Source organism: Cavia porcellus, unplaced genomic scaffold, assembly GCF_034190915.1.
Source record: "Cavia porcellus strain 051 isolate PalLab524CR breed Dunkin Hartley unplaced genomic scaffold, mCavPor4.1 scaffold_6, whole genome shotgun sequence".
NCBI classification, from domain to species: domain Eukaryota; kingdom Metazoa; phylum Chordata; class Mammalia; order Rodentia; family Caviidae; genus Cavia; species Cavia porcellus.
Window position 1 is genome coordinate 77,664,031 of NW_026947489.1, and position 10,036 is coordinate 77,674,066.

Here is a 10,036-nt window from a genome sequence, read left to right on the forward strand (position 1 = left end):
TAGAATGCATCAGGGCTGAAGGAGGGAGAGTGGTTTGCAGCTCTGTGCAGCTGGGAGTTCCTGATCTTTGCTGAAGATAGTCACACACCTTTGAAGAAATGTTTTTCAGTTTTGGGTCTCCACTGAGAGTTTGCTGGAGGTGGAGAAGTGAGAGGAAGTGTACCAAAGAAAATCTCCATGTGTCTTATCTTTTCCCGGGTCATAAAGGCCAGGCCTCCACTGGAATTTTATTGCCTCTTGCCCCAGTCTTGTGTAAGAGCCTCCCCAGCCACTGACAATTATTTCCAGAGATCTGCAAAGTATCCCTCTTATCCTCGTGAATAAATCTGGTCTTACACATGTGGTGCCTACTATTAATTTTCCCTTTTTCCAGCCCACGCTGTCCAGACTCTGGTTGTGTGACAGGTCCCTTCCCATGGCTCTCCAGTCTGCTGACAGATTTCTCCAAGGGGCTCCTAGGTCCCCATTGCAAAGAGGCCGTCTGAACCTGGGGAGCAGGCAGTGCTTACGTTCGCCCCACTCACTAAACATTTGCGGAGCCCTGTCTTGGCACCTTGCTTTTCAAAGACAAAGGCAGACTGTGCTACTTCCAGAGAGGTCAGCTAACTTCCTTAGCATTCCTTGACTGACTGGTTGTCAAGCTTCTGGGGCCGGATCTGCTGGGCAAAGCGCAGGGAAAGGGCCTTGTGCTGTTAGCAGGCTGTTTTGGAAACAGGAGTTTCTAGAATATCAGATGTTATCCTCTTCCAAACGGCAAAGCAGGCCTTTGGTTTTGGAACAGGGTGGATGTGCATGCCTATTCTTTTGCACACTTGTTTGAGAGGAAGTCTTAACACGAATTCAACTGGGGTGCCCATGGTCACAGGCTGGCATTAAAGAATCTGAGCTTTCTATTGCTCACAGAAATGTTGCCGGACTGAGTAGCTCAGTGGTAGAGTGTGTGTTTAGTAAGTGAAAAGCCCCAGGTTTGATCCCAGCCACACACACACATGTACACGTGCACACACGCATACACCTGCTTGTCAGCACATATTTTTGCTCCTGTTCAACCAGATACCATTGTACCTCTGCTTCCATGCTGAGAGCTCTGACCAAAATCTGCTTTGGTTCGTCTCCCGGTCGGTGTCTATGCTCACACATTCCACTCCCATCACATACTGGATGGTGTGCCAGGTAGTAAGCGAGCACAAAATGCTCCTGCCAGCCTGGTGGAGGGAGAGAAGTAAGGCTTGGGGGATACTCCTGGAGGTAGTGGAGGCGAAGCTTCCTTATAAGAAATGCAGGCAACAGGCTAGGGATTTAGCTCAGTGGCTTAAGTGCCTGCCTGGCAAGCATGAGGTCGAGAGTTCAATCCCTAGCACCAAAAAAAAAAAAAAAAAAAAAAAAGAAAGAAAGAAATACAAGCAAAAACCACGTGTGGCAGTGCACACCTGTAGTCCTGGCACTCAAGAGGCTGAGGCAGGAGGATCGCTGAGAATTTTAGACCAACCTAGGCTACACAGTTTAAGGCCAGCCTGAACTACATGGTGAGATCCTATCTCAAAAAAAAAAAAAAAAAAAAAAAAAAAAACAGGCAAGGGAGAAGGAACTCCATTCAGGTAGGAGGAGTAACACAGCAAAGGTTGAGAGCTGTGTGGGCTCTTTTGCTTATTACTGAGTGGTAGACCAGAGGCATCCTCTGGTCTCCAAGATCAGCCTTGGGAAATCTATGGTGACCACATGCAGAAATGCTCCAACCTGGGGCTGGGGATTTAGCTCAGCGGCATAAGTTCCTGCCTTGCAAGCAGGCAGTCGTGAGTTCGGTCCCTGGTACCGATAAAAAGGAAAAAGACCAAAAAAACCAAAAATAAACCCAAAAAGAAATGCTCCAACCTGCTGGAACCATGGGAATAAAGGCTGTAAGGATCCAATCATGAGGGGCTGGGGATTTAGCTCAGCGGCATAAGCGCCTGCCTTGCAAGCAGGCAGTCGTGAGTTCGATCCCCGGTACCGATAAAAAGACAAAAAAAAAGACAAAAAAAAAAAAAAAAAAAAAGGATCCAATCATGTTCCCTTGAATTTGTCTGATACTTAACTATTTATCAGTGTGATAAATACCTGAGATAAACAATTTACAAGGAGAAAAGATTGATTTTGACTACGGTTTCAGAGTTCCAGTCCATGGTCATTTGGCCTTGTTGCTTTAGGCTTGTGGCAGCACCACACATCGTGACAACAGAGGAGGTCTGTTCACCTCATGGCAGCCAGAAAAAAAAAGGTGGGGGGAGGCCAGAGAGGGTTAGGAGAGAAGGGAAGGAGTGTGTGTGTGTGTGCAGAAGAGAGGACTACTACCTTAATATATACAGAAAGGATGACCACTGCATAGACTAGCAAAACACGTCCCCTGCAGGCTCTGAGCCGTGGGAAGCCAGGGGCTTTACTCAGTGAACCTTGAAGAAGGAAGATTTCTTGCAAGACAAAGCACACATTGAGCCACCTTTGGTCTTGTGCAATGAAAACCAAAGAGGAACTTCTGTTTACTGGGTTTCTACAGATAGACCTGCAACTACATGCTCTAGCTCAGGAATCAGGAGGAAACACCGTGGAGAAGTGGGTGCCCACATGCTGAGCACGGGGTGTGCAGAAACCACCTTGCAGAGGGTGTTGATGCAGGAGCTGGCAATATGTTAGATGCACATGTTCTTTCATTCTTATAAATGGCAATACATAATTTTAGGAGACCATTCTGCAAAAACGTGAGCACAAGTAAGCAAACAACTTGCAGAATGGTTATCACTGATGATGTGTTTCTAGTAGCAAAATCTGTACATTGATAGGAGACAGGTTGTCTGAGTTTATGCTTCGAAATAGAATGCATCACAGACTAGGTAATTTATAAAAAATAGAAACACATCAGTGTGGAAGTTTCTCAAAAAAACTGAAATTATATCCCCCTGCTTGGTATCTTTCCCAAAGAGCTTAGGTTGTCATACCGCAGTGATACGTGCGTATTGGTTTACAGTAGCACAATTCCTAATAGCTACACTTTGGAAGCAGTCTGTATACTGACCAACAGATGATTGGATAAAGAAAATGTGGTATCTCTTTGTAATGGGATACTATTGGGCTATAAAGAATGACAAATCTGAGATACTTGCAGGAAAAAATGGATGCACCTGGAAAACACAATGTTGAGTGAATAGACCAGACAATTTACACCCCACATGGTGTCTCTTCTTTGAGTGAGGTAATGTTCAAAGAAAGAAAATGATAAAGGAAGGCCAGAAAAGGACAAGGGATGGATCTCTTACAATAGGAAGTGATCCAAGAGAACAAGGGCAAGGGGCGGTCAGGAGGGGAAGGGACATGAGAGGGTAAAGACGTGCCATGCAGCATACAGGAGCCTGGCTGTCCCAGTTAATGCAAACGCCCTATGCCACAACATAGGCTAAGACAAACAACATCAACCAGGGCCAAAAAGGGGGCCCACCTTTTTGGATTGGAGGAGGGGCGGGGAGAAGGAGGGAGGATTTTTTAAAAAGCTGTTATATGTACATGGAACCACTCTCCAAGATGACTGTAAGCTGCATGAATTGCAAACATGCACCAATAAAATTTTTTAACATAGAAACTTATAGTTTAGAGCTCTGGACATTGAAAAGTTGAAGATTAAGTTGTTGGTAGATTCAGTGTTACCTGAGGATTGTTTTCTGTTTCCACGATGGTACCTTGTTGCTGACTCCTGACATGGCAGAAGGGCCTGAATAGCTCATCGATCCACACTTCCACCACGTGATGAAGTTGTTGCTCCCCACCACCCCTGTCCCGAGGATCTGATCTGGGATGCTCTACCACTGATTTACATTTTATTGTGCCACAGGCCTCACTCACTCACTAGCTTAGGCTGGCCTGGAAATTTTGATTGCCCTAAACCACCCACGTAGCTGGGATTACAGGTGTGCACCACTGCCCCTGGTGACGGACCTCATCCCCTCCCAAGGGCCACATCTTAATATTATCTGTTTGGCGATTAAGTTTCAACATGTGAATTTCACAGGGATGTACACATTCAAACCACACCACTGGAGAAACAAACAATGGTCTATCTAAACTATAAAATATTATGGGATCATTAGAAAGAAGGAGGGCTGGGAGTAGAGCTCAGTGATAGAGGCCTTGGCTAGGATGGGTTGAGTCTCAGCACCACACACACATACGCAAAGACTAGTTTTATATGTGCTGAGGAAATTGATATCCAAGGTATGCTGTTAAACTTTAGAATAAGCTGGATGTAGTAGCAAATGCCTGTAATCCCAGCACTCAGGAGGCTGATACAGCAGGATCATTGCAAATTCGAGTCCAGCCTGGGCTACAAAGTAAGCACAAGTCCAGCTGAACTGCATAGAGAGACCGTTTCTAAAAAGACAAAAAAAAACAAAACAAAACAAAACAAAAAAACTTTCAAAACTAATAATCATATTGATTTTTTTTTAAAACAAAGTACTCCTTTTTTCCTCTTGTTTTACATACATAGGAAGTCTGAAAGGAGAGTAGAATCTAAGGATCTTAAATATATCTGTTTGGGGGCGGATTTTGAGGCAGGGTCTCAATCAGCAGTTCAGGTTGACCTTGAACTCACTATGTAGGTGAGACTGGTCTGAAACTCAGTGATCCTCCTGCCTCAGCCTCTTGAGTGCTGGGATTACAGTCATGTACCACCACTTCGAGCTATATCTTCTTTATTTTGGTCTTTTTTTTTGTACCAGGAATCAAACTCATGACCTCACTCTTGCCAAGCTGTGCCACTGAGCTACATCCTTGGCCCATGATTTTCTACACTATATCCTGGTTCAGTATCTTCTATCCTGAAGAGGACAGCAGGAGCACCCAGGAGGCAGTGGGCCCAGCCAGCATCCCACAGAGATGGGCTTCCTTAACCCGGGGTCCTACTCCTGTCCCTCAGTGGGATAGCCATGCTAGATGTTTTGGGATAAGATGCTTTGGTTTCTATGAGTCTTAATAGTATAATCAATAATTAAGAACAAAGTTATGATAATTAAATCTGCTGATGTAGAGAGATGTCAGGTGTGACTGACTTGAAGGTCTTGAGACAGGGAACTGGGGAAGGAAGGGGGTGACACTGAAAACTTGGGAGTGCAGGCAGGGAGGTGAGTGAGCCTTGGGCAGACACACAGGAGCCAGCCACAGCGCATGTGAGGGGACTGGCCTCCAAGGGTGAAGCTGCTGAGCTTTCTAAAGAAGAGGGAATGCAGACAGGAGATGTGAGACCTTGGGGCCTGCCCAAAGGGAAAGCTCCGCAGAGCTGCTGGAGGAGACCAGGAAGCAGCGGAGGAGTGGAGGGAGACTTCTGCAGGGAGAAGGGGACTTAGCCCAAGGTGAGTGCAATGAGAATGTGAGCTTTGCAAGAAGAGAAGTTTTGGGTAGGTGTGGTGGTGCATGCCTGTAATCCTAGCACTCAGAAGTCTGAGGCAGGAGGATCGCTGAGAGTTTGAGACCAACCTGGGCTATATAGTTTAAGGCCAGCCTGAACTACATGGTGAGACCCTGTCTCAAAAAACAAAAACAAAAACAAAAACAAAACGAAACAAAGGGAATGCATGTGAGACAGAGGCTGTGGATGTCTGAGAGGCTAACAAAAGTGCCCAGAAAATTCGCAGGTGGCCAGGTCAGGGAAATGTGATCACTGCTATTTCCTTTTAAAGGCATAGGGTGGACAAGAGTGGCTTCAGCTTGCCAGTCAGTTCTCTTTCATGGCAGGGTGCAAGCAAGTGATGATGGCCTCAGGGCCTCAGTATCCAAGCTACAAAATGAGAGACTTTGACCCAAGTCCCCAAAGAAAGAAAATCAAGAGGCCACCCAACCCTGATGCTTTAAATTCGGAACTTTCCACCTGGAGGGCTGGGCCACTGCTGTGGTGCGTGGCCCACACCCAGTCATCTCTCCTTTGCGTCTGCAGAGGCAGGGAGAAAGATGGCACTCGGAAGCAGCCAGAGTCCTCAAGCCCCGAGCTTGGGCCCCAGCAGCCACTTGACTTGCCCAGGAGGTGGCAAGAGGACACGTTGTCATGTTTGAGTTTCAAATCCTACAAAGCTGGGGAGGCACTGTATATGCAGTCCGGCAGGGCTGCAGGTATAAGACTTGGTGCCTGTGGAGATTTCAAAAGGGTGAGAAACTTACTTAGAAAACAAAAGAAGGAGCAGCATCCTTTCAAATGTTTCCCAAGTCCCCTTGCAGAACCCCTTCCCTCTATTCTGCTTACACTGCTTTATCTCAGAACTCAGCTGCCTTGCACCAGTGGTTATGCCACAGAGTTCTCTGAGCCCTTTCCAAAGACTGCAAAGGTTCATGATCAGCCCTGGAGGTGGCCTCCAGAGATTACTTGCACAGCATCTGAGTGACAGTTCAGGCGCTACAGGCGCTATTGTTGAATAGGTGGCAGACTTCAAACGAAAGGCTGCTCCTTCCTGTACTAAGGCAACAGTGCCAAACCTCTTCTTCCCCTCTAAGGTCAGAAAAACAAAGAGCAGCAGCTTCCAGGCTGACTGGGGAAACCTTGAATTCTTCAGATTTTTTTTTCCTGTCTTTTTTGTTTTTATCGGTACCAGGGACTGAACTCACGATTGCCTGCTTGCAAGGCAGGCACTTATGCTGCTGAGCTAAATCCCCAGCCCCCAGATGTTTTGATGGGTAAGGACTTCTGCAAAGCTTTGATTCTAAGTTCAGCTTAAAAATGCGTAATTTAATCAGATATGGTAATGCATGCTTGCAACCCCAGCTACTGGGGAAGCTGAGGTAGGAGGATTGCAAAGTGCAAGCCTAGCCTGGGCAATTTAGCAAGACTCTATCTAAAAATAAAATTTAAAAAAATGAAAAAGGGCCAGGAGGGCTGGCAATATAGCTCAGGAGCATAAGTGCCTGCTTGGCAGGTGCAAAGTCCTAAGTTTGATTCCCAGTACCCCACTCCCCCAAAAAAGAGTACTGATATAGTTCTCGGCACTCCCTGGGTTTGATTCTCAGTACTGCAAAAAGGAACAAAATGCATATTTTAAATCAGATGTGGTGGCGCTAGCCTGTAATTGAGCACTCAGGAGGCTCAGACAGTAGGATCAAGAGTTCTAGGCCAGTTTGGTCTGTACAGTGAGATCCCATCGCAATAAAACAAATCCAAAACAAAAAGCATATTTTTATGTTATTTATTTTTCTGATACTGGGAATTGGACTCAGGACCTTCTGTTTGCCAGGCAGGCGCTGTGCTGCTGAGCTAAATCCCAGACTCAAAAAGCATATTTTAAAACCTAATGTCCCAAGAAGTTGACATTAAATACTGTAAATCCTTTGAAGTGTCACCATGCAAACGTACTTGTAAGCTGCTAGGTATCCTTAGTATGTTTCTCTTTTGCTGCCCTGGCCATTTGTATTTACACAGGTTTCAGGAGAAAGTCCTTTGATGCCTCTATCTAATTGATTCCTCTATTCTGTGAAACTAAAGCAAACAAATGTATTGGATGCTGGACTTGATTCATATAAATTGTCATCCATCACCTTGGAGTTAAAAATGATTTTTTAAATTTTTTTTTTTTTGAGACAGGTCCTGCTGTGTAGTTCAGGAAGCCAGAGTTGAACAGGTTAAAGAACCCAAGCTGGCCTCAAACTCATGGTGATCCTCCTACCTCAAACTCATTGTAACCCCAGCACTCTGGGGGGCTAGGCAGGATAATCTAAATTCCAGCTGGGGAGTTTAGTGATTTAGTGAGACATTGTCTCAAAAATAAAAAATGAAAAGGACTCAAGATGTAGCTCAGCGTGAAGGCTCTGGGCTGAGCTTTCGAAGCCCGGCTCTGCCCTTTTCAGCCATGTAGCCGTGGGCATGGCACTCTTCCCTGCTGAGCCTCCAGTGTAGCCCACAGAATGTAGCCAGTCACATCTATTTAAGGAACATCCCGATTCCGTGATATCATGCTGAGCTGTACCATATTCAGGACACAGGAAATAGTAAGCTGCTTTCTACCCTTTCCATACCCACTCCGAGACGTACAGATAGCGTGGACGCCTCCCCACCGAAGATCGGATGTGCAGGTCAGGTGCCACTGGGCTCTGCAGCCAAGGCCCCAGCTACACCCACAGGACCCCTAAGTGCCTTCTGTGTCCCTCTGTGTATGCAGTTCAAGGGCCCCTGCCTACAGAACCAACACTGGGGATCTGCAAGAACTAACCATGGAGCAAGGAGTGCCCAAACCTAGTGTGAGGTCTAAGGCGGTCTGCGTGTGAATCGCTTTTCTTCATGCAGCACTTGAAAACTTTCCATTTGCCTGCCAAAGCTCTTCGGGTGGCTCCACTCAGACCAGTCTTAGCGTTTTCCTTGGTGAAGCAGCCTGTGCAATGCAGGCTCTTTGGCAGATGGTGTTTCCGCTCCCCGAAGTGCCCTTCTTTTCCATCAGCACTAAGCCAAGGAGCAAAAGAAGCTGGCGTTTTATGCCTCCAGTTCACCTGGTACCCTGAAAGCTGCGGTTAGCTTTGCCAGTACTTTTCTTGGCCCCGGAAGTAGAGAGGTCTGTTGAGAAGCTGTTCCTAATTTCTCACTCTTTGAAAAACTACCCAAACAGAAGGAAGCGTGGAAACTGCAGATTCCATTTGATTACTGAGCAGAAGTTACCAGGGCCCTCAGATTGAGAAACATTTGCACAAAGCAAGTATTTAACACTAATTATTTTTTCTGGGGATGGAACCCAAGGTCTCATACTCGATAGGCAAGTGCTCGATCACTGAGCTACACCTCCTGCTTTTACGCTATTTTAATGTCATTCTTTTTTTTTTTTTTTTTTGGTGTGTTTTTGAGACAGGGTCTTGCTATGCAGTTCAGGCTGGTCTTGCGCTCACTTTGTAGTCCAGGTTGGTCTCCAACTCGCATTGAATCTTTTGCCTTAGCCTACTGAGTGCTGAGATTACAGGTGTGTGCCACCTCCCCGGTTTAATGTCCTTCTTATCACCTTAAATTCTCTGAATTAATATCCCCAAAGGGGACCAGAAGAGCCAGATGGGGACTTTGCAACTGGATGAGTACAGGGTGTCAGCCTTGTGAAAGATCTACACTTTGAACCACAACTATTCCTTTCTAGTCAGGACTATCTGTCTTGAGATAATTTTGCTGTTATTTGAGCATTTTTATTTATTTATATATAAGTAATACATAAATAAATAAAAAAAGAAAAAAAGTCCAGACAAGAATTCTGTCCCTGCCAGCTGCAGAGGCTATAACCTGTGGACCAGACATGTATCTACATTTTTTTTTGAGGAAGCCTTTGGCAACATTTCTAATTTGTCTTCAGAAGAAACAGGCCCTACTTTCCACAACAGGCAGCTGAGCCAACACCAGCAGGAGGGAGGAAGTGCTCTTCTGTGCCTGTAGGTTTATCCCTGGATGCTACGGAAACAGCCGCTGCCAGGACAAGAGGAGTACAAAATGGAGAGTCTTTTAAAACTCTTGAGTAAGACGAATATCAGAATCATGACCTAAAAAGGCAAAGACTAGATATTCTAAGGACTGTTGCGGATGCAGCTTGCACATGGCCACAGGATATGTCCAATGTGGCCCTTTTATTAAAGTGAGCCCAGGGGCCGGAGACATAGCTCAGCAGCACAGCGCCTGCCTGGCAAGCGCAAGGTCCTGAGTTTGATTCCTGGCACCCACAAGAATAGATACGTAAATAAAGTGACATAACCATAATAAAAATAAAAATGAACAAATAAATAAAGTGAGCCCAGGGGGAAGACTGCCCATCCAGGCCTGCCCACCAAACTTGCAGCCTTGGCAAATGATAACAAGCAATTCTCGGTTCCCAAGGGCCAAGGCTTAGAGAGCCTCCCATGCGACCTGGTCTGTGCGGCCTCCACAGCCCTGTTGATTGTAATTCCCTCTCACAGATACTGAAAGCTGAGGCTTGGAGGATCACCAACTCCCTCAAACTAGCCCGGTGTCCAAATGCCAGGATCAGACTTCCGTGGAAGTTTCCATTCCAGTCTGCTTTCTTCCAAATGG